General features: G+C 36.0%; 1 long non-coding RNA gene and 1 pseudogene across 1 annotated transcript; one reads left to right on the forward strand and one right to left on the reverse strand.

Moving 5' to 3' along the window:
• Window positions 1-15,642: 15,642 nt before the first annotated feature.
• LOC116421939 lies at window positions 15,643-17,187 on the forward strand. The gene is made up of 2 exons (XR_004232533.1): window positions 15,643-16,070; window positions 16,921-17,187. It is a non-coding gene; the product is annotated as an uncharacterized LOC116421939 (long non-coding RNA).
• LOC116421938 lies at window positions 16,101-24,672 on the reverse strand (annotated as a pseudogene).
• Between the last annotated feature and the right edge of the window lie 564 nt (window positions 24,673-25,236).

Here is a 25,236-nt window from a genome sequence, read left to right on the forward strand (position 1 = left end):
CTCTTGGGCAGTACTACAATCTTTTTTTTTCTTTCATACCTGCATCACAGAATCATAAAATATTGAAGTTTTAGGGGGACTCAGCAGTCCTTGAGTCTATTCCATACCTTGAAAAGGATACCCCAATTACACTTAGTTAACACAGTTGTCATCTACTCTTTGTTGGAAGCAGAGAGTGATATTGGTAGTATATTGGTATCTTCTATCTCTTAAGACAACTTATTCCACTTTTGCCTTCTAATTTCCACCTAGTTCCCTTAATTCTGATGTCTAAGATAAAATAGAACAAATTTAGTCAATTTTCCATATGACCACTTTTTAAATGCTTGACATTAGCCCTCAAATTCTTTTTATGTCTTTCCTTTTGGGTGAAAAATCTCAGTCCTTTAGCTTCTCCTCTTGTGTCCTGAACTTTAGTTCCTTTACCATCTTGGTTATTCTCCTCCCAGTGTTCTTCAGGTTATCATTATCCTTCCCAAGATGTGATTCACAGAACTAACTATATTACAGATATATTTTGATGAAGACAGAGTACAAAGAGGCCATCTAATAAGGTTGGGAATTTCAGACCTCTTTTTGCCTATATTATTTCTTTATCAGCAAATCTGTAGGTCATTTAAAAAACATTTCCTAATAAGTTGTATGTCTGAAAAGATGTGGCAAATGAATTAAAAAAAATTTCCATACTTCGTAAGATCTATGCTATGGGTTATCTACATAGTGTACACTGTAATCTTTCCCTAATTACTAGAATTACTATGGCCCAAATTATTCACCTAGTGGTTAACTTTTTGTTAAGTCTCACCATTCTTAGCTAGATTGATCTAGATCATGTACACAGTATTTGCTGAGTCTATATCTGAAGCCTGTACTTCTTGGGGACACACAAGGGCTTGGCTTCCACTAGCATAGACAATGAGAACCTGGAACTAATTTCATGCCAAAATTAAACATTGGAATAGCATTGTAACGAAGAATACCAGGCTATGGTGAGAAGGTGACCCTTCTCAGGGAGCATTTCACTGGGAAAATATCTTCACCTAAATTCTAAAAAAATGAATCTTTAGTGACAGAATTTCCTGAAGTGTGGTTGGTGGGAGATATTTTCTTATCACTGATGTCTTTTCTGGTGGACTGCAGAGGAATAAGTGTGGATATTCACTTATTTGGTCAATGGACGAGGCTTAATCCCACTTTGAACAAGTGTCTTACACATTGGTGCTTATATTTCCTTGCAAAAAAGGAGGCACATATAGGAGTAGTTCATTCATAATGTAGTTAACTAATGGAGAGCAGAGGGTTTAAGTTAGTTTTGTACTTTCTCAGAGTCGATTTGCTGAGCCAAAAGCAGCTGTAAGACCTTTCATAGCTGCAATACTGTTCTAGGAGAGAAAGGCCAAAGAAACACGTCCTCTGCTCAGCAGTGAGCAAAGACGAATAACCTGAGAAAGTACGTAGTCTAATCCCCTCATTTTATAGATGAGGAAGTGGAGGTTCAGAGAGGATAAGTCACAAAGGTAATCAGTATCAGAGATGAAATTTGATATTAAGTCATGTGATTCTATAGTAAGTATTCTTTGGTCAGAGTGTTCAATTTTTGTTGATTGATTAAATAAATGATTAAAAAAACTTGCATAATAATAATAATGGCTAACATATAGCAATTTACTAAGTTCCAGAGTTGTGCTAAACACTTTGTGATTATCATTGAATTTGATCTTTACAACAGCATTGTGAAGCAGGAGCTGTTATAATCCCCATTTTACAGATGAAGAAATTGAGTAGTTAAGTAGTTGCCCAGGATCACACAGCTACTCAGTGTCCGGGTCAGATTTGAATTCAGGTCCTCCTGACTTCAGGTACAGTGTTCTCGATCCCTGGGGCTGACAGAAATAGGCAGGATGGCTTGAAATGGGATAAGCCAGGTGAGGCTAGTCTTTAGTAAGCTCTCTCCAAATCACGCAACCCAACACCGGTCAGTCCAAAAAATAATTTTGTCTTCCTAGGCTGAGGAGGAAGCTACATGAAATTAAGATCCTGATGGGTAAAGATCTCTTTTCCCTTAAAATAAATCCATTTGTCATGATCTTATCATCTGTCATGATGGCTGATGAATATTGGACTCTTATAAATCATTTCCAAAAACTCTCCAGAACTGCCCCCTCCTACACCTCTGGTGGTTTCAACTGGTTCATACCTTCAAGGGCCCCTCCTCCAAGGTCTGAGGTCTGGTCACCCACCTGTGCTGAGCAGGAGCCAGAACTGGTCAGGAAGAGTTCTGAAGCCCTATGTCAGGGAGATATTGATTTAATTGCACTGGAGCATGAAGCTTCAGAAAGGAGGCTGGGAGAAAAGAACAAAAACCTACTGGGGAAATTCTATGAAGGGGATGAGAAAGTTCCATAAAACTAATCCGGGAAAGTGAGGGCACCTTGACAAATAAAGGGTTGTTTCTACCTCCAGAGAGAGAGTTAAGGAAGGAGCAGGGAACTTGGAGTTATTGGGAAGTAGTCATGCAGTCAGCTTTCAAGTATTTATTAAGTGCTTACAGGCAGTTAAGGAACATATTGGACAGAAAATTGGACTTGAAGGAGGAGGGTTTAAATTCAAACCTGCCTTAGACCCTTCTTGGCTGTGTGAGCCTGGACAGGTCACAGCCTGTCTCTGACTCATTTTCCTTATCCGTAAAATGAGGATAATGACAGCACCTACCACATGAGGTTATTGTAGGGATTAAAAGAGACTGAATAACCACAAGGAAATGACTGCCCTGTGTACTGGATAAAAGCACCAAAGGGGTAGGAGGTTCTGGTGTGTTTTTGAAACTGATTTATAAGAGTCCAATACTCATAAGTTACTTCTAGGGATACAAATAAAGACAAAAATGTGATTTCTGCTCTCAAAAAACTTACTTCCTTTAAAAAAATAATTAATTTATTTAATACACATTGCTTTATGAATCATGTTGGGAGGGAAAAATCAGAACAAAAGGGATAACTTGATCAGTAAAAGGAAAGGAAAAAATCAAATCACCAGCATCAAAAATGAAAAGGTAAACTTATTACCAATGAAAAAGAAATTAAAGCAACAATTAAGAACTATTTTGCCCAACTATATGGCAGCAAGTCTGACAATCTGACTGAAATGGATGAATATTTACAAAAAATATAAATTGCCCAGGTTAACAGTAGAGGAAATAAATTACTTAAATAGCCCCTTTTTAGAAAAAGAAATTGAACAAATCATTAATGAATTCCCTAAGAAAAAATCTCCAGGGCCAGATGGATTTATAAGTTAATTCTACCAAAAATTTACAGAACAATTAATTTCAATATTATGGAAACTATTTGGAAAAATAGGTAAAGAAGGAGCCTGCCAAATACCTTCTATGACATAAATATGGTACTAATACCTAGACCAGGAAGAATCAAAACAGAGAAAGAAAATTACAGATCAGTTTCCCTAATGAATATTGATGCTAGCAAAGAGATTACAGAAAATTATCAGCAGGATAATACAGTTATGATCAAGTGAGATTTATACCAGGAATGCAAGGCTAGTTCAATATCAGGAAAATTATTACTATAATTTACCATATCAATAACAAAACCAATAGAAATCATATGATAATCTCGATAGATGCAGAATAAGCTTTCCACAAAATATGGCATCTTTTCCTATTAAAAACAGTAGGGAGCACAGGGATAAAGGGAGCTTTCCTTAAAATAATAAGCAATATCTATCTAAAACCTACAGTAAACCTACATATTTGTAATGGAGAGAAGCTTGATGCATTTTCATTCACCTCATTTCAGGAGTGAAACAAGGATGCCCATTGTCACTACTACTATTCAACATTGTACTAGAACTGCTAGCTTTAGCAATAAGAAAAGAACAAGAAATTAAAGGAATTGGAATAGGCAATGAGAAAAAAAAACTATCACTCTTTGCTGGTGATATGTTGATATACTTAGAGAATTCTAGAAAATCATCCAAAACCCTACTGGAAATAATTAACAGCTTTAGCAAAGTGGCAGGATATAAAATAAACCCACATATATCATCGGCATTTCTAAATATTACTGACAAAGCCCACCAGCAAGAGATAGAAAGAGAAATTCCAATAAGTGCAATGATCAACTATGAAAGATGTAGTTCTTCTCAGTGGTTCGGGATCCAAAGCAATCCCAATAGACCTTGGGCAGAAAATACCATCTTCATCCAGAAAAAGAACTATGGAGATTGAATGCAAATCAACACAAGCTCTGTTCACTTCTTTTTTTCTGTTTATTTTTTATTTTATTTTTTTAAATTTTTTGCCTCTCCCATGGTTTTTCCCTTTTGCTCTGATTTTTCTCTCCCAACATGATTCATAAAAGCAATATGTGTTAAAATAAATAAATAAATATTTAAGAAAAAAAAAAAAACAACAGGATTATGAGAGCAGACATTAAAGTTGGAAGGGACTCTCATCAGAAAGATCTGAGTTCAGATCTTGGATTTTTAGAGAGCTGGTATGGGAACCTGTAGAATTATTGGGAATTTGAAATTTTTTTATCTATACAGAGCACACCTATCTAGCTATGTATCTGCTGCGTCTATTCTCTCTTACACTCTCTCTTTCACTCTCACTCTTTCTTTTTCTCTCTCCCTCTCTTCTTTCATTTCTCTCTCCCTCCTTTTCCTCTTCTCTCTCTCTCTCTCTCTCTCTCTCTCTCTCTCTCTCTCTCTCTCTTTCTCTCTCTCTCTCTCTCCTTGTCTATCTGTCTTTCTCTCTCTCTCACACACACACACATATACAAACACACCAGTGGTTCCTAACTTTCTGAGATTTTGAACCCTCTTCCAACATCAAAAAATTGTGTATACCCCAGAATGAATGCAATTGTAAAATTAGTATCTATTGATAGAACAAGAAATGATAACAGAAAGTTCTTATAAATTCAGGAATGTTTGTAAATAAGTTTGTATTTTGTTAATCACAGCAGCATGCTTTAAAGCTGCCCATTCTCTAAGCACATCCTTTATCTTGTTGGAGCAGTACAAAGCTCCAAATGGTGATGCTCAGTGTTGCCCACATTAGAGTGCCCAGGCTGTCACAGAGTCCTTGCAGGGGGACTGAGCCCCATCAGCCCATGGCCTCTGTCACACGCACAGTTTAACGATTACTAATACTGTCTCCTGTTGTTTGCTATCGTTTCATATTCATTAGACTTCCAACCTTCCCTCCTGTGTGGAGACCTCATCTTATTATGATTTACATTCCCATAGCAACCAGCACAATACTTATTTTCAGTAAATACCTGGGTGGCTGATTAGAACCCTCTGAAACTTGCCTATATGTCAAACACCATCAGATTATGAATGTAGCTTACACAGACAGTCTGTGGAAGACAGACAAGATTGATGGGAATGAAATGGGCATTTGAAGGGAGTCTGGAAGGCAGATACCAAAACTAGGCATACAAAAGGATCTCAGAGAGATAAATGGGTATTAAATATCATCCAGTTTCCATAGTGGTGGGTGGGGTGATTCCCTGTTGCTTCGGTGAATAGAGTTTTTACTTCCTCCAACACCCCTTCCCTGACTTTATATGGGTTTTATGATCTCCCTTTTTATTTCTTTGTTTTTTTTTTCCATTTGGGAAATATTCCTTTCAAACCAGGGCAAAAGAAATAATATGACAGAGTAGGGGCATCATTCGGCTTCCTGTTTCCAAAGCTAATTACAGCCTGCCCCCCTAAACAACTTCTTACTCACTGCTTAAAGTAAATCACCTACTCTGTTCTGGAAAGTTTTAATATAAATAACAATTCTCTTTCTATGGTTTGAACCCCCAACTGTTCTGGCAAAATATATACTCTAGTTGTGAAATCTATTTTTAAAAAAATTCTCCTTGGAGCTCATCTTTATTCTGTTTTTCTGTCTCTGTCTCTCTCTTTGTCTCTGTCTGTTTCTGTCTCTTCTCTGTCTGATCTCTGTCTGTGTCTGTGTCTCTCTTTGTCTCTGTCTCTCTGTGTCTGTCTTTGTCTATCTGTCTATCTCTCTGTCTCTGTCTCTCTGTCTTTCTATTTCTCTGTTTCTCTGTCTCTATCTCTTTGTCTCTATCTTTCTCTGTTTCTTTCTGTCTCTGTGTGTCACTATCTCTGCTATCTGTCTGTCTGTCTGTCTTTCTTCTGCATGAGACAAATGGAAACTGAAACATTCCAGTGAGTGGTCTGATCTCAACCACACCAATTCCAACCTCTTCCTCTCTCCCTATATAAATCATGGATTCATTGATTGTTAGGACTGGAAGAAACTTCACAACATCTGATTAACTGACTTTTGTGACAGATGAGTGCACTGAGTCCCATAAAGGAAAGGTCACACATTGAGTTAGTAGTACAGCCTCCAGCAGAAATCATCTCTTAATTCCTTGATAAGTGCCCTTAGGATCCAGAATGGAGTCCTTGTCCTCCAATGTCTGGCCACATGAAGTCTTCTTTGGAGCTTTTTAGCTCTTAGAAGTCCTAATACTGATTTATCTCAGCATAATGAATAACTCCCTCACAGTAAGCATTAACTGTTTCTTGTGAATGGGCTAAGCAAATGACCAAAAGCTCCTGGACCACAGGCACTATGCCAGAAGTTCTGGCACACATTGTACTCTAGCAGGCTTTCTGATCTATTTAGATGATTGATTGGTTTATCATCGTTAACAAAAACAAATATTTCTGAATGGCTGCCATATGCAAGCTTTGGTTACTTGGATCCATTCGTGTTTTATTTAGTAAGGATGAGAGGAGTGTTAACATGGCATAGCAGGCTGAAATTTAGAAGGACTTTCCAGTCTTGGCCACCGACTGGCTACATGTCTCTTTGGACAAGTTTTCTCCCTGCCTAGTACCAATGGGCACATATCTTTTTTTTATGGGAGCCAGTTTGTGTAAATACCCTGATTTTCTGTATTTCAAGTGGCAATTAATCAATCAACATTTATTAAGCGTCTACTCTGTGCTAGGCACTGTGATAAGTCCTGGGAATGAAGAAAGAGGCAAAATACATTCCTTCCTCTCACAGAACTTCCCATCGAATAGGGGAGAGGACATGAAAACAGATATTTACAAAGCAAAATATATAGAGGAAAAGTAGAAGGTGCTGAAATCAAGTGGAGTTGGGGAAAGCTTACTGGAGGTGGAATTTTAGTTGGGACTTAACGGAAATCAGGAAGGTCTCGTGGTCTCAGTGGAGAATAGAGATCATTGTAGGCAAGAGGGACAGCCAGAGAGAATCCCCAGAGCTGAAAGATGGAATATCTTTTTCATGGAACAGTCAGAATATGAAGAATACATTTGCTGAGTAAGGTATAAGAAGCTGAAAAGGTAGGAGGGACTTAGGTTATGAGGGCTTTCAGTGCTAAACAGAGCTTTTTGTCTTTGCTACTGGAGGCAATAGGAAGACACTGGAGTTTACTGAGTAGGAGAGGGGGATCATATTTCTTGCATCTGAGTCTTTCCATAGGTTTTCTGTGTGTCATTCAATCTTTTAGAAGCTCACAGGTCTTGCAGAATTTGTAATCAGTGAGCCTGGCACAGAAACATATTCCATGGTTGCAAGGTTTCTACAATGATCAGTCTTTCTGACAGAATCCTAATGGGTCTGTTCTTTGACTGTGAATATTCATCCTGATCTGTCACTAAAATTAATCTGCAAAGGAACATAATATAGGCCTCCAAAGACTTGTGCCTGTTTCAAAAGCAATTAAGGCATTCATCATTTCCCAAACCATTTTGATGTAGCCCAGTTTAAAAGAGGCAAAGAATTATTTTTCTGGCTTAAGTTCATTGAAAAAAAAGAACACTGTAAGTAATTTCTATGTATTTTACACTGGTGGCAAATTTTGAAGTTTTGAGGCTGATTCTAAAAATTGTTCTATAGTCAATTATTTTCATAAAATGTATGTAGAACTCATAATTAAAATTTATAAGGAACTCATAATTACAATGTTGCTACCCTACTTTACTGTCTGGAAATATCTTTAAAAACAGGCAAGAAGCTTGGCAGTTTATTTCTTTTTAACTTATGAATGATTTAAAGTACAGCCACAGCTGGGATTCTAGGATAATAGGATGAGTTTGGATAAAACAAATTTCTAGTATTTGTCCAAAGATTCATTCCAGCTTACATAAAATTTCTCAACTTTGCTTCTGAATATTTACATCATTCCACCAAAGACACACTCCCAGATTAACCCATCAAACAGCTAATATTGATTAAGGACTGTGTAGGACAATAGAAAAGACAGTGACCACAGATTAAGAAGATTATTCTTATCTTATTGAACCTCAATTTCCCTATCTGTGAAACAGAGGAAATCAGACTCAGTGATCATTAAGTTTCTTTCTAGGTCTGCCATTTTGGCAAAACTAGTTTCTTTTCCATTGATGTGATGGAAGGAGAGGAATCTCTGTAGAATATGGTAAAAGCCTGTGCAGAGTTTAAAGCCTAAAGAACTTCAGATGAAAAAGTAATTGAACAAGTTACCCTCTCCCCCATAACTTATGTGGAATTAGGCTGGCTTGATTTATTAATTCTATCCTTCTTCCTCCTCCAAGTTCATATTTCTCTCCATTTTTTGAATCCCCATTCCATCCTACAAAGTGCAAATCAAGATCCATATTCTCTGTGAAATCATTCTGGATTACTCCAGTCCCTCTGGATTCCTTTCTTTAAACTTTCATATCAATTTCTATCTCTATCATGAATCTATTATCCTGTAATATTAGTTAACTTTTAAATTAATAATTTTATGGATGATCCTTCTGTTCAATGAGCATAGAGAGACAAAGGAAAATTTCTAGAGAAGAAGAAAATGCAAAAAGAGGTAAGGGTGGCAGCCTGGAAATTGGGGAAATAGTGTTTGAGGGATGGGAATATTTGTGAAACTGTCAATAACAAAGAGAAAAGTTGATACTTAGATCATAAGACCACAGCTCTCCAGCTGGAAAGGACACCAGAGGCCAATAATTTATATAATAACAACAACAATCTAAAAATAAATAACTTTGAACTATTTATGAATTCTGATCAATGCAATGACCAAATAAGATTCTAGATTATCAGTGATGAAGCAAGCTACTCAATCCCTGAGCAAGTCCCTTTTCCAAGACATCTTCAACTTGGTTGTCAAAGTGATTTTCCCAAGGTACAGTTTGATGAATATTTAATAAACTCCATTGGCTGCTAATTAACCTCAGAATCAAATGTAAAGTCCTCGGTTTGGTATTTTAAGCTTTTCATAATCTTACCTTTTCTATCAGTCCAATCTTCTTACGTGCTTCTCACTTTTCATCTTTTTGATTTTGTTTTACTATTTCTTGTTACCTCATAGTATCGTTACTTTCTGATTCTGGCAGCCTTACAGTAAAGTCTCGCAAATGTCACAATTTATCATTGTTTCTCTTTGATTTTCTTCATTATTATTGTTTCTGCTTCTTTTTTCCCTTTTAATTTCCCCTTCTCACTTTATTTTTTGAGGGAAGTAGAACATCCTTAGAGCTTTACTGGCATTTTGTGAGTAATTTGGACTCTTCTAGGACCCGACATAGCATCATTTTCCTACAATTCCCATTACTAATACTTTCTGCATTAATAGTTTTGCATCTTAGAACTTGGAACTGGAAGCTGCATTAGAAATAATCTAGTTTAGCCTCCTCATTTTATACATAAGCAAAGTGATGATCTCTTGCTATCTTATTTTTATCACTCCCAGGAAGTCAGTGATTTCAGCTCACTCATTTCTTCTGTCAGGGAGAAAGGAGAACTGAAACATTCATCCACAAAGAAAAATCAAGACTTTACTTGTCACCTTTCCCTGGTGAAGAGAAGTCTGGAGAAGGCAGTTCTAATCCAAAGAAATGAATAACTACTGGTCAAATCTTAGCTTTTAGTGAAAGACATATTTTAAAAGCAAACATTTTAGCTCTCAGAGGGAAGACATTTTGAGCAAAGGGCGCTAATCTAGTATATACTTTGCAGATGACTGGTCATTCTAAATTCATGTTGTGGATAGAGCATCAGGCCTGGATTCAGGAAGACCTGAGTTCAAATCCCATGTCAGATACTTACTAGCTTTACGAGCCTGTGAAAATGCCTTAACTTTTGTTGGTCTCAGTTTTCTCATCTGTAAAATGGGGATAATAATATCCCTTATCTCTCAGGGTTGTTGTGAAGATCAAATGAGATAAAAAAAAACCTCTAAAGTGTTTAGTACAGTGCTTCTCACATAATAAACACTATAAAATGTTAGCTGCTACATTATTATTATTATTATCATTATCATTATTGTTGTTCTACTTAAGGGTAAGACTAGCTCCGAGACATGGCTGCCATTTGTCAATTGGCTCTTGAATTACCAGCACCAGAATTTCAAATGCAACAGTGGTAATTCACAGCTGCACATTGACCTAGTGCTACCCAGTGTCTTGTTTCAAAAGCCTTTTGTGCCTTGTAGGTCCTTTGAACACCCAATATCCCCTTCAGAATATCTCTGAGTTCTCAGAAGCTTGAAATTTAATTGTAAAGTGAAAATATGACCCAGGGTTTGGTTAGGTTTTTACTACTTTTTCAGTGCCTTCTACTTCTATGGGTCTCTGTGTGTGGTTAAGGGAAAAATATGAATGCTGATCTAGCAAAAAAGTCAAGAGGCTGCCATCAGACAGGTAGAGGGATAGCTAGGAGAGAGCAGTGTTATGAAATCCCAGAAAAGAGATAGTTCCCAGGAGGCAAGAATGAGTAGTAGTGTCTTATGCTATAGAAAGATCAAGAAGGGGAGAACTGAGAAAGGACTTTTGATTGGACAATTAAAAAATAAAAATTGTTGCTAACTTTGGAGACAGCTTTTTCAGTTAAATGAAGAAGTTGGAAATCATATTTCAAAGAACTGAGAAGTTAAAGGAAAAGAAATGGAGGAGTAATAATAAATAGATTTTTCTAGGATTTTGGCTTAGAAAAGAAGCATTCATTTAAGATGATATTTGAAACAAAGTTATCAAAAACATATTGTTATGTATTATGGATTCACTCAGTTTCTGTATTAAACTTTATTGCTTAAGGACATGAGAATGTGTATTTCTTTCTTATTAACATGGATTAAGAAAGCAGCTGTCCTCTCTATCCTCCCCCTAATAATTTCAAAGAAACATCAGAAATAGGGCAGCTGACTGGTCCAATTGATGGAGATGTACACTAGGGTCAGAAAGAACTAAGTTCAAATCCTGTCTCAGACACTTACTGTGATCCTGGACAAGTCATCACTATTTGCCTTAATTTCCTCCTCTATATAATGAGGATAAAAATAGTACCTTCCTCCCAGAGTTGTTTTAAGGATTACATGAAATAATAATTATAAAGCTGAGACTCACACAGTGCTTGGCACATAGAAAACTCAGTACAAAACTTATTATAGCTATTATTACTGAAAAAGGAATGAATCATTTTTCCCGTATATGTTTTTTTTTTCTGTATGATTTCCAGGCAATGCTGCTCTTAATCAAACTGCAAATTTGCCTTTGAGCTAATGTTTTCCTTAAGTAATCAATATTTAGAGGAATCCTCTGTGTTCAGTAAACAGATCCCTTTGCTTTAAGGAAGAAATCTTGCTCTGTGTGTGTACTGGTTATAGTTTATCTACCGTGGACACACTGTCCTCGAGGTCAAAAGAGCCTTGTACAATTGGTGAGTGACACACTTGTCCATGGTATGATGGGTTAGTTATGTTTCCAAATAAGTCTTATTGACTGATTATAGCAGGGCTCAGACTACAGTTACTTAGCCTGTCTGGATTTTTCTCTCTTTTCCTGCAAATATACCCTGACAGAAACTTTCTATCCCTTGTCTCTAGAGTGGAGACATATTTTCTATTTTTACTTATAGTTGACTATTTACTTATCATTCACTTCTCTGCTTTTTCCTCAGACCCATTGTGGGGGAGGGATGGAAGGAAGACAGAGAGTTTATGGATAAGAAATAATTTTTGTTCCTTCTAAGTTGCCACTTGAAGCACTTAGCATTTTTAAGGTCATATTTATTAGTCTCTTTCCTTTTTTATTTTCTATGTAATATTAAGATGCTATTAAAATAGTTACTTACTATTAGATCATCTGTCTATGAAGGCTTGGAAAGAGACTGATAAAAGGAAAAGGATTGACAGAAGGGAAAGCTCATGTGAAAAAGAAATTTTCATTAACATCCCTCTCCCTACCCCCAACAGTACATGCTGGGTGAGGGTACATCAATTAGAGACTTCTTGCTCGAGTTAATATATTTAAGATCACTCATACTATAGATTTATCTCCCTTTGTTTTGAACTGGGTGGGAGAAAGACCAATCAAGGTTTCAAGACCCAAGGTGGGAATGTGGAGGGGGATGGGTGGAGTTAGACTTAAAGGCACTTCTGGGCAGCAACTGGCTGCTCCTGGGGTGTAGAACAATTGCACACATGAGAGCTGCTGGCTACCTTGGCTGGACCAACATTAAAAGACACTTGACACTCAGGGGCTTCCTCACTCCACCCCATGCATCCTTCTCTCAAAGGATACCCCTGCACCTTCTTTGGGCATTACATATTCATTCTGGGATAATTCTGGCTTTCCTTCACCTAGTTTATGAGGTAACCCCATTAGAATGATCTGAAAACTCAAAAAGCTTGAGAACTACTACCCATTTCCTCTCCAAGCTTCTTTGTTCTGCATATAGCATCTTTCATCCCTTCCCTCATATCTCATTAAGATAGAAGGAAGGCATAGAACTCCTTACCACCTGATTCTCCCTTGATTTCTAGAGATCCCGATAGACCTGACTTTCCTGGAAGTCCTTGTGGTTCTGAATTTCCATTGAGGTCTCTGGGTCCTTCACCTAGTTAATATAAATTATATATATAATCTATACACAATAGGCCTTTGTCTATAAAAATTAAATACAAATTTTTAAATTTTATTTTTCCTTTAATGAGTTTGGGAAAAAATCTGTATAATTTGATCTTTCTTCATCTTGAACTTGCTGCATAAGATCCTTATAAGGGTATTGAAATCCAGTGATTTCATAAAGTGGAGTCCCTGTGGCCTATTAATCTTAAAATACAATAGTCTGTTTCATAAAGTTTCTTTGAAAGAGAAATATTTGAAGAGATATTGGAAAAAGATAATTGAAACTCGACCCCTGAGCCATCTCCTATTGGCAACATTTGTCACCAGAATCATTAACTCTTACTAGTCCACAGGGCAGCCAGGTGACCCAGTGGAGAAAGTATGGAGGCTGGAGTCAGGAACATATTCATCTTCCTGAGTTCAAATCTGCCCTCAGATATTTACTAGCAGTTTGACCCTGAGCAAATCCTGTTTACTTCAATTTCTTCATCTATAAAATGAGCTGAAAAAGAAAATGGCAAACCATTGCAGTATCTTTCAAAAAAAAAACAAAAACAAATGGGGTCATTAAGAGTTAGACTTGACTGAAAACGATTGAACAACAAATCAACACATTTTCTGGAAATATTGAGAACTGGCATGGAAAATCCTTCAGAGAAAATATGTTGTAAAGATGCAACATGATGATAATGGGAAAGGGACCTGGGAGACTGAAATCTAGTTCTGATTTGATTAAATTTGTAGTATATTTTGCAAAAATCATTCCCCTTCTTTGGGTTTTCCATTTCTACAACTTCTAAACAAAAAGAAAAAGACAGCAAGTGGAATCTGTCCCCAATCCAGGGTCCTTAATCTTTTATGTATGAGTGTATGATGGACTCCTTTGGCAGTTGGGGGAAGCTGATGAAGCCCTTCTCATAATATTTTTAAATAATTGAAAGAATTGTTAAATCTCAGACAGGGTTAGTGAAAACAAAGATGACCTAGTAAAGCCCAAAAGGTCCTTCTTTCACTATATATGGTGAGGAGGATCAATAGATTCTTTCCCCTTCCTTCTTAAGTGATTCCTTTTCAGGAATTTAATTCTTCTCTCTTCTATGCTAGCAGATGCTTAAAAACTTGGTATAACTTGCTATAAAATACAAAAAAACTCATATAAGTTATGATTGTGCATACATTAGTTTGATGCCTTTGATTGATTAAAAGATTGAATAGAGATGTTTTTATCTGATAAAGGTATCAGGGCTAGAATATCTTGCTAGTTGCTTCAAGTAGGATACGGGATGACCAACTGACTCATTTGATCCATCAAAAACAATAAGGGGAGCTCTGTTTAAACTTTAAAGCACTATATAAATGAGTTAGTGAGAACTCTTCTGTTCTGGGCTGGTTTTTCTCTTACACTTTCCAAACCTTGATCACATTGCTCAATCTATGTTTAGGAAAAAGTTCAAAGCTGCTCATTCTGGTCATAGGTTGTATGATAGAAAGTGTGGAACCTAACCTAGTAAATGAACTCCTCTACTATAGGTGACAGAATTGGTCTTCTATTGCCCTGCTTCTTTTTTCTCTCACTTTCCTCACACAATTACTTTCACAAATCACATATTACTTTCTTTTACTTTCTCACTTTCCAAAGATGGTAAGTTCATTTGGCTTTCCCCTATGAGATCTATGAAAGGGATTTAATGATCTGAGTCACACTGAAGTGTTCACAATTAATACCTCCAAGGGGAAATGTACATTTTCTTTTCTTTTCATTTTTCTTGGCATCCTTTGTTTTTACATCACCTTCCTTTTCAAATATTTTCAAGTCCCACATTTAATGAATCATCCTTTATAATAGAGAATAAAAAATGAGGGAAACATTTCAGCAAAAGTATTCCACAAAGGAACTGACAGTAAAGGAATATATAGGTAAAAGAGGGCAATGTTGTGTTTAAGACTGTTTTCCAATGGTAGAAGTTCAAGCACTGTGATGGGTTGGTACAGGGGGTATTTTGGGATATAGAAGCTTTTCTAGTGTATCTCATATCATAGCACATAGGTAGTTACATGGGTTTCCAGATAAAATGTGCCCCCAAAAGCACATGATTCTCACAGAGTGAACTCTAAGTAAAGTCTCTTCCATCAATTAAGGATATTAAGGCTATCCCACAAAGCAGAACATTGCACCAGATTAGAACATTTTTCTCATCAACTTCATTTGGAACAACTGTCCCTGCCTTTCTGGTTTGATATCCATGTTGCATTTTTCCAGGCTCGTGTGCCTAGGACTTCCAATTCACAGGATCATTGGATCATGGATCCTTGAATCATAGGACCATAATTTTGGGGTTGGAAGAGACATCTGAGATCACCTAGTTCAACCCCACATTTTATGGATGGGTTAAATAATTTGCTCAGAGGAACAACAGAGGAATCCTACTCTGGAATCAAGGGGGAAAAAAGGAAAAGAAAGCTTTTCATAACAAGTGGGATTTTAACTGAGACTTGTTTGGATCTAGGGGACAGAAGTGAGAAGACAGAACATTCCAAGAATGGGAGACAGCCAGAGAAATTTCCTGAAGCTGGGTGGTGGAGTGTCTTGTTCATATAACATCAAGGAAATGTTATATGAGCAAATAATGTTACTCAATCAAAGATTATATGACAAGCAATAAAGAAAAATAGGAGGGGTCTGGATTATGAACGATTTTGTTTGCCAGTCAAAGGATTTTGTATTTGATCCTAGATGCAATAGGGAGCCACTGAAGTTTATTGAGTAGTTGGGTGACATGATCTGACCTGCTGACATGAGGGTTCTCAGTTTTCCCATTTACCACACGAATGATATAGAAGAAAGGAAATTTAAGATTCCTGACAGTGCTCTATCATTCTAAGGTTGTATTTTATACTCTTACTTAAAGGTCTAGTTTGAGATTAGCCTTTGGGAATGGATGGTAAGACTCAAGGCAACTTTTATTGAAATATACCATAAACTCAGATTGCTCACAAATCTAGTTTAATTAACAAAACTCTTCATCATGGAATTATATTTTCTTGATTTTTTCTTTCTATCTTAAAATATGTGTTCTCCATATGTACATGTACATATTAATGATCCATCATTGCTAGGATAAATCTGCACGACAAAATCAATAGTTAGGTATTTTAATTATGTGCTTCAACACAGAAAATGGCAACTGAACTTGAAGCTTACAAAGTTCCAGCATTTGTTCTTAGTTTTATTAATATGAAGTCACAGATGAAGGAGTTTACCATTCAGTCCACAGTAAGGGACCTATTCAATAGGTAATTCACATACAGTAAGCAGGGAAGTTGTGCAAGATATATCATTCCATTGTCCATCATTCTGCAATGTCTTCCTCAGATTTATAATTATTGGGTTCATTCTCCTTCCAGTTGGTGTAGATCACTTTTTCTCCAGTCAGGCATGCAAACTGTCCTTCTTACACTTTGTCTGTGATGCCCAGGAAAGCAGGGGTACCTTTGGCCAAATCCTGAATAGCTTGATTCTCTTCTCTATTCTTTGGAGTTGCAATGGTGGCCCCTAATTGCTCACAAAGAATTTTCACTCTGTCAAAAGTAGCTTTTTCTCCATTTGTTAGGAAGAGTTTTTTCCCAGTCTTTTTGCTCAAAGAGAATGTCAGAACTGTAGGTGAGATTAATATGGTTGACAAGTTCATCCTAAGAACAAAAAAACTTTCCTAGAAATGGCTGCCTTAGGAGATACATATTCACATTTGTTCGGCCCAGAAGCTCTTACCCTTTTTGTGTTTTGTGGATCCTTTAGCAATCTGAAGAAACCTATGGATCCCTTCTTCGATCAATATTTTTAAATAATTAAAGAAAACACAAAATTTCAGGCAGATAAAAATATAGATGAAAATTTGTTTCTCATCCTATATTACAGAGCCTTTGAAATTTATCCACAGACCCTTTGGCTCTCTATGGCATTGGTGAGTTAAGAACCCCTGGTGTAGCCATAAAATTAGGTATTTTAATTAGGTGCTTCAACACAGAAAATGGCAACTGAACTTGAAGCTTACAAAGTTCTAGCATTTGTTCTTGGTTTCATTAATATGAAGTCACAGATGAAGGAGCTTAACATTCAATCCACAGTAAAGGACCTATTCAGTAGGTAATTCTTAATTTTTTTCTTTCTACCTTAAAATATGTGTTCTCCATATGTACATATGGAGTAAGGTCCAGAGCCTACCTTCTTGGGGACAGTGTGATTTGGATGAAAACCATAATTTAAATGTTGGAAGGGTTTGGTTTGTGAACCAAAGTAAACTTTTGGCCAAGTCCAAGGAGTCTTTATCCATAGAAATGAAACCATGATAAACAACCACAATAAACCATATAATAAACCAATAATAACAACAACAAGGAACATCTATCCTTGGACAGACAGGTTAAAGAGAAGTGAGCAGATTTCCTACAGTTAATTGAAGACTGCCTAGTCTTGGAATGGGACATAGAAGGAATTGTGATTCAAAGTCAATTAGAATGCTTAGCTTTTTGGTATCCCCCTCCTTCCTTTTAATAAAAATATTGAGAGGCAGTGTAGTGTAGTATAGTGGAGAGAAGAATGGCTTGGAAATAAAGAAGACTTTGATTCCAGTTTAATCTTGAACACATTCTGGTCATGTGAGCCTGGACAAATCACTTAAGCTCTCAACATTATAGATGAATCTCTAAAATTCTCCATTATAAGGAAATTGGAGTGGCCATTGCTAATCTCTGTCAGTGAAAGGACTTTCTCACCAGTATTTCCCCACAATGATGATATCACAGATGTGGACTCACCCCCTTTACGGGCCAGCCCACCCTCATTCTCCTATAACCTGATCCTGGCAAAAACAGCTCACAGATAGGTTTTCAGGTTAATAAAATACTTATCACAGTGCAGTTGGTATAGTGAGGAGAATGTTAGGATGGGAGTCAGGCAAGACCTGGGTTTAAATCCCATATATTAGTTCTGCGACTCTGGGCAAATCACTTAACCACTCTGAGCCTCAGTTTCCTCATTTATAAAATAAGGATAATATTACCTTTAGCTAGTTACTTCATAGGATTGACTGAAAGGCTCAAAATGTATGAAGCTTTTTGTGAACTTTAAAGTATTAAATTTTACCTACTTTTCATGGAATTCAGGTGGGGAAAGAACCCCCTGATTTCTTGGGACTGGAGTGCCTCTTAGGAAGCTCGATTTATGCTCTAAGATTAATTATTGTCTGTACTTTAAAGATTATATACCTGGAGTTTGAAGAATTACCTATAATCACATGGCTAGAAAATGGTAGAACCACAACCCAGACCATAAATTTAGACCTTGAAAGACCTCAGCGGTCACCTCATTCATAGGCTGCAATTAATCTCAGTCTCTTTAAATGACAACCTTAAAGTTAAATTGTTAGAAAGTATCAGAGTTAGGATTTGAAAATTTGAAATTTGCTTTCCTGATTATTCAGGTCTCACTTTGAGTTCAGGGCTCTGTCTATTTTTTGTCAAACACTATTAATAACATATTTCTAGGGAATTTTGCAGTTTACAAAGTGATTTTCTCTTAACAACTGAAGGAGTTAGGTGGTATTATTGTTCCCATTTTTGCCAGTGAACATAGAGTCTTAAGAGAGGTTAGTTAAGTGGCTTTCCTAAAGCCACTTGACCATTGGATATCAGATTGTGGCTCAACTCTTGCTTTTTTCACTAAGCCCAGTTTTTTCCTTCCTTGAAAATTCCTGCCTCAGATTTCAAAGCCTTTGAAGAATAAATAGGTGAGAAAGGACACCACCATTATGAAGAGCTTACTTTTTTTGTTCCTGTCCACTTGAGCTTGAAGGGTCTGGATTTATTTTTTTAAGATTTTGACCAGATTAAGAAAAGCTAGAAAGAAAAGAAATAAAAGATGGTTATCATGAAACATAGAAATTTCTATAAAGCAATAGAGGGCAGAACTGGCATGGACCCAATCAATGCCTTGAGATTAAGTTCAAAAGCTGGGTGCTAAATACTTCAATAGTTGCTGAAGAATTCCTCAAATAATGTCAAGTTTCTCCAGCAGATTAGGCATCCTCCCATTCTACAATGCAGATTTTGGTAATTGGAACACATTTTTGATTTAAAAAAATTTACCTGTGATTTCATTAAATGTACTCTATCAATGGTTATTGGCATCCACTTGGCAATTTATAAAGTTAGAGAGTAGTTTGGAATCACTGAGAGATAAGGAAAAATTACATTGATTTGCCTTGATAATACAGCCAGTATGTTAGATCAGGTCACTCTGCTTCTGAGGCTCTCTCTCACATATACTATTATTTCAACTTTGTAAGTATAAATTTTGCTTTCCCTATTTTACGTATTATAAAACTGAAGCTTAGGGAGAGCTAGTTCCATACCTAGTGAGAAGCAAAACCAAAATTCAACCTTTTTTTGAAAGTCTACTGCTTTTTTTAAATACATGTAAAATAGTATGAATTTTCTATAATTTTCTCATTATAAAGTTGTTTTGTCTCAATAACCTCAAGAGGAACATGATATTATCATCATAATTCTCATTATATGTATGAGGAAACAGAATGCCAGAGAATTTGAGTCTTCTGTTAAGGTTACTTGGCTAATAGATATTAGGTCTCAGTTCTTATTCATCTAAACCCAGTATTCTTTACACTAAACATCTCTGCCTCTGACTTAGAGTCATCTGAAGAGCAAGCTAGAGAGAAGGAATACCATTTTCATGAATGGTTGGCTTACACTCATTGATATTTTCCAGCTGCGTTTCAAGATTCTGGATTTTTCTTTCCAAGGCTGACAGCTTATTCAAAGAAACTAGAAAGAAAACAATTAAGAGAATGTTATTACACAGATATTTACTTCTTCCTTGATTTTCTTCTAAACCCTTGCAAGCTTGCTTCCACCATCATCACTCAAAGGTGACTTTCCTCTCCAAAGTTACTACTGATTTCTCAGGGCCAATTAATAGCTTCTATATTTTTTGGTGTGATGTTACTCTTTTCTGGTTTTCCTTCTATCTGTTTGATTATTTTTTCTTTTCCTTTTGCTGGATATTAAAATGTATCAGTTCTTTCACCTGGAGTCCCCCAGGGTCTGTCCTGTTCCCTCTTTTCATCTTGCTTTATATGATACTAATTTATTTGTGATCCCATCTGTTTCCCAAATTTAATTACCATGTCTGTACAGATGATTCCCAGACCTATATCTCTAGATCTAGTCACTCTTCTTAACTAATAGTCATAAATCTCAAATTAAATGTCACATAGAAATTTCAAACTCAGCAGAACTTATTATCTCACTGCTAGGTCCTCCCTTCTTCTGAATTTTCCTATCCCTGTAAAGAGCATCCTCCTCCCCCATGTACTTAAACCTTCAATTCCAGTGTCATCACCATGACTCACCTCCATATCCAATCAATTCACCGACAAATCTTGATGTTTTTATCTTTACAACACCTCTCACATAAATACCCTTTTTATATACCCAAAACTTTGATTTAGCTCCTCATTGCCTCTCACCCAAACTATTGTAAAAGCCATGCTCATAGTTGTTTGCAGGTTCTTCAGCACTAGCATGGAAATTTTTTGAAAGCAAAGATGTGCATGTGGATTTTGTCTATGAATCCAGAACTTAGCACATGTCTGGCACATAGCAGAGCTTAATAAATGCTTCTTTCATAGACTCACTGAATCAAATATATTTTAAGCATCATGTTGGACATTAGCAATACAAGACAAAAATAAAACACTTTCTGCCTCCAAGGAGTTTTCTTTAACAACACATACACATGCATATATAACACAAGGTAAATCTCTCTCTCTCTCTCTCTCTCTCTCTTTATACACACACATATATTTATGTATGTGTATGTGTACATATGACATATAGGAGGAAACTAGCAGCTAATGGGGATCAGGAAAAATTTCATATAGAAGGGATCATTTGAGCAGAATTTTGAAGAAATGGATTTTAAGAGGTAGGAATAAAGTGACAATATATTCCAGACATATTCAAAGGCACAGAGAGAAAAAGAAGTCATATATGAGAAGCAGCAAAAACATAAGTTTGACTGTGCATGGAAAGGAAATAGTATCTAATAAGATTAGAAAAGTTGATTGAGGCTAAATCAAAGACTTTGTGAAAATCTTTGAAAGTCAAACAGAATTTTAAATTTGATTCTACAGGTAATAGGGAGTTGATGGTGTTTATTGAAGAGGAAACTTTATGATCAGACCTTCAGTTTAAGAAAATGACTTTGCCAGTTGTATGGAGAACATATTGGAATGGGAAGAGATTTGAGACAGGGTAACCTACTAAGAAGTTATCTCAATAATCCAGGTGACGTGTCCTAAAAACATGAGCTAGTGTTTAATATACATTACTATGTCCAAAACACTGAAGAAGGATGTATTAGATGATCTCTGAGTTCCTTCCATTTCTAAGATTCTATGATTTGGGATAAAATTTTCCTAAGAAAGGTTGAGGATTCTCTCTTCCCTCCTTCAGTTTCTTTTTTTTTCAGGTTTAATTTTTTTGAATTGAATCAATGATTCCTAAAGGTTTATCACTAGCTGAATTGTCTTAAGGTTCAGTTCACTGTTTGGCCCTTTGATATTCCAATAGCTACAGAAATATTACTTGAATAGGGTCAAACTACTCCAACTATTTCATATATAATTATTTTCAGACACAATTAGTCAATTCTATACCAAGCTGAAGGCCGACATTGGATCTCCAGCTAAAGCACAATGAAAAATGTTGTATTAGGAAAAGTGTGTATATGGATATATATGCTTGTATGTATTTGGAGAATGTTTCTAAAATAATTGCTGAAAAGTGATGGGACTATGATTCCCCTATGTACTGTGGTCTTTTAAAAAAATACATTTTTCATAGAAAACTTTTTTCTTAAAATTTTAAAATTTCTTATATTTCCTACCTTCCTGTCCTTTGCAAAGAAATATACTTTGTAATGAAGAATAATGAAAAGTAAAAAAAGAAAAAAAGATTGAGCCAAATTAACCATTGCATTAAAAAGTCTAATATCTATAGTGTTCTCTAGTAATAATTTCTTCTGCAATGAAGCAAGATTAGGGGAGGGGAGAGCTATTGAGTCATAGAGAAGGTTCTGGCAATAAAGATACAAGTGGAAAGGGACATTTAACTGCTCTGGTAATAGGATATTTGGAAGAATGATCATCTGTTTCTGCATCCGATCCCAGAATCCCCGAATAGTTTCCTCCCATCCAGGATAAGGACAAAGTAGATAGAACCTTACCTGAGCTGTCTCCTCTATCTCCTTTCAATCCCTGTAGTCCTGGAGTTCCTTGTGGCCCTGGTTGTCCTGGAGGTCCCATTTTGCCTGGAGGGCCCTGGATACCTCTGAGCCCTTGGCATATTATTGAGCAATAAAGAAGCTTATCTTTGTATTCAGTATTTTAGAATATTTGAAAAAATGAATTTTATTCTTAAGTTTTTGCTTTATGTGTGGTATTTTTGTATATGCCCCCCCCCCACTTCTCTATCACCTATCAAGAGCCTATTCTTGAATCAAGAAAGTTGTGATGGTATAATGGTATGTTTTCACTTTTAACAACACAAAACTGGCTCAGAATATTTTACTTTGACCAGATGAGACCAGGGCAAGCTGGTTTCCCCACTTTAAGTTAGTTTTTTTTGTTAGCTGAATGGTGGATTTGGGACCATACATAGAGCTTTCATTATTATCTTGTGTTTTTAATTCTATAGAATTTTTAAAGAATTCCTATTACTTCAAAGAAACATGCAAAAAGTGTGGCTCTCAAAGATTACACTTCAATTACTATAAGCATTGTAGAGACTGGTATGGGGAAGTCAAACATTTCAAGGATCTTTCAAGCCCACAAGAAACAGAACCACTTTCACCAAAGCACAAATGATAATGAAGTTCAAATGAAAAAAATGTTAACAGCTAATAAAATGTTGCTTCAAAATATCTTGATTAATCCCTAGGGAGAAAATAAGAGCTTTGTAGGAACATGTTGGCTGGGAGAGTTGCTCCTAATTACTCTAAAGTAAGTGTATAGTAGACTTCTCAAAGTTGAAAGAACCGTAGTATGACTAGTTGAAAATCAGTTGCTAACTCTTAGTCTCAATAAAAAATGCTCATGGGAAAGACTAATACATTAAAGGTTAGAAAAAACTAATTTTTACTAATGACCTTATTTTCTTTTCATTTAAGATTCTTTAATTTCAAATCATTTTCAGAAGTTCAAATAAGCTTGCAACATCTAGACATTTTCATCAGATTGTGAAACATTCATCTACCCAAAAATTTGGGGAATTTTTTACATTAAGATAACCTTGAAGTTTTTCCCAATTGAAGAAAATTATGAACACTGATAAATCTATTGATATACTGATAAAATTGTTTTGATAATTATAGGAACTCCTTAATAGCAATACAAATTTGTCCAGTACCAGAGGTCATGGAAAGCTAAGAAATGTATTCAGAAACAGAGAGAAAAATACTTCAGAGGCTTTAGAACTTGTCTGATTGAAGCCCTATTAAGAATCTATAGATTATAATAAAGGCAAAATTTTGAAATATGAATATTTTAAAAGATATAATTAATATCTAATATGAAAAGAATGTTTTCATGAATTAAGATCTCAATTCTAAATTATGTAAAACAAAAGATCACAACAAATGGAAGACATATTGCATATTAATTTTTTTGAAAGATATAAAAGTCTTAAGGCTTATATGCCAGGAAATGTAATTATGGTACATTGTTCCAAACAATTATTTGATAATGTAAGCAAAATTACTGTACAGATGCATATACAATACTTGGAACATGTGAACCTCTGCTCCTCTACAAAATAGAGTGAAATGAGCAAAAAATATTTCATGGAGAACTATACATGGGGTATGAAACAAACTCATAAAAGAGTACCTAGACTTTCTTCCTAGTATTCAGTGTTTACTTTAAATCTTATTAAGCAAGCAGTGTTCCAAGGATTTCTTCAAAGTGGATTGAGAGATTCTCAAGCGATAGCCTTTGAAAGTATACTATACACTATATACTGCTAACCAACATAAGGCACCTACATACACCTTCCTTTGACTCTTTGGAAATTGAAGGTTCCAGGTTACCAGACTTGGATATATAGAATGACTTTGATCATCTTGCTCCCTTATTTTGGAAAAAAAAATTTTTTTTGGATGAGATAGTATCTAGAAAAACAATTTAGTATCATTAATAAATATGACATTCTCATGTGTTGAGTCTGAATTCCTGGAAGAGGCAGTTATCATATGAAAGCACCTGGTAGAAATGAAGATTCATGAAGAATGGTTCCAATTGACCTATACCTGGTTCTCCCTTTTCTCCCTTGAGCCCATCTCTTCCATCTTTTCCAGGAGCTCCATTTGCCCCAGGGGTACCACAAGAGACCAGGGAGCAGCAGGTCTGCTCAGTCTTCTCACTCAAAATTGGTTCTGAGTGGTCAATCTTTACCATGATGTTGAGGAGGAGTAGGAACCAGGAAAAGATAGCCATCCTTCAAACCTTGGTTGGAGAGAAAGTTAAGGGCATTTGTTTTAGAAAGATAAATGGCAGGAGTATTCAATCAACTTCACTATTGCCTTCCACTATCGTTTCCTCCTGGCGGTACTGTCTCCTGCTATCTATTTTTCCTTCAAACCAGCCTATACACACAATTGCCAGTTTCACTGCTTTGGATGCTGTCAATCTCTTGATCAGTGTTTTATTGACTCCTGATAATCTAGAAGATGAATCAATCAACTGATATGGATACCATTATGCAAGCTAATCTCCACCTACTTATCCTGGCTTCTTTCCCATTATGTCCTAATGAGAACTAAAGATAGGCACATCTCTTGACTCTCCAATCCACACATTGTAAACTCATTACTATCACTGCCCAGACTAGTCTGGCTGCTTTCTTTGACATGATTTCTATTTCTTAGGATTGTTTACAGTGCCTAGCACAGAACTGGACCTACAAAGCAACCCCAAAGTCTTAGTGTAGTTTTAAGTTTTAACTGCTTCAGAAACATAAATGCCACAAATTCACAAACATTTTGTAAGATTAACTAAAATATAATCACATGCAGAGTCTTATGTTGGACATCTCTCCAGTCAATTTTTAAACTTGGTAAAGACTTTCATCAGCAGCTACTTAGAAAGGATTCATTCAGAATCTTAGCCTTAAACTCATACAAAGAATGAAGTTTTGATGTACCTCATAAAGGGAAAACCCCCACAATCTAAGGATATTGATTAGGTTACTGTG

The sequence above is a fragment of the Sarcophilus harrisii genome, chromosome 2 (genome assembly GCF_902635505.1).
Source record: "Sarcophilus harrisii chromosome 2, mSarHar1.11, whole genome shotgun sequence".
Taxonomy (NCBI): Eukaryota; Metazoa; Chordata; class Mammalia; order Dasyuromorphia; family Dasyuridae; genus Sarcophilus; species Sarcophilus harrisii.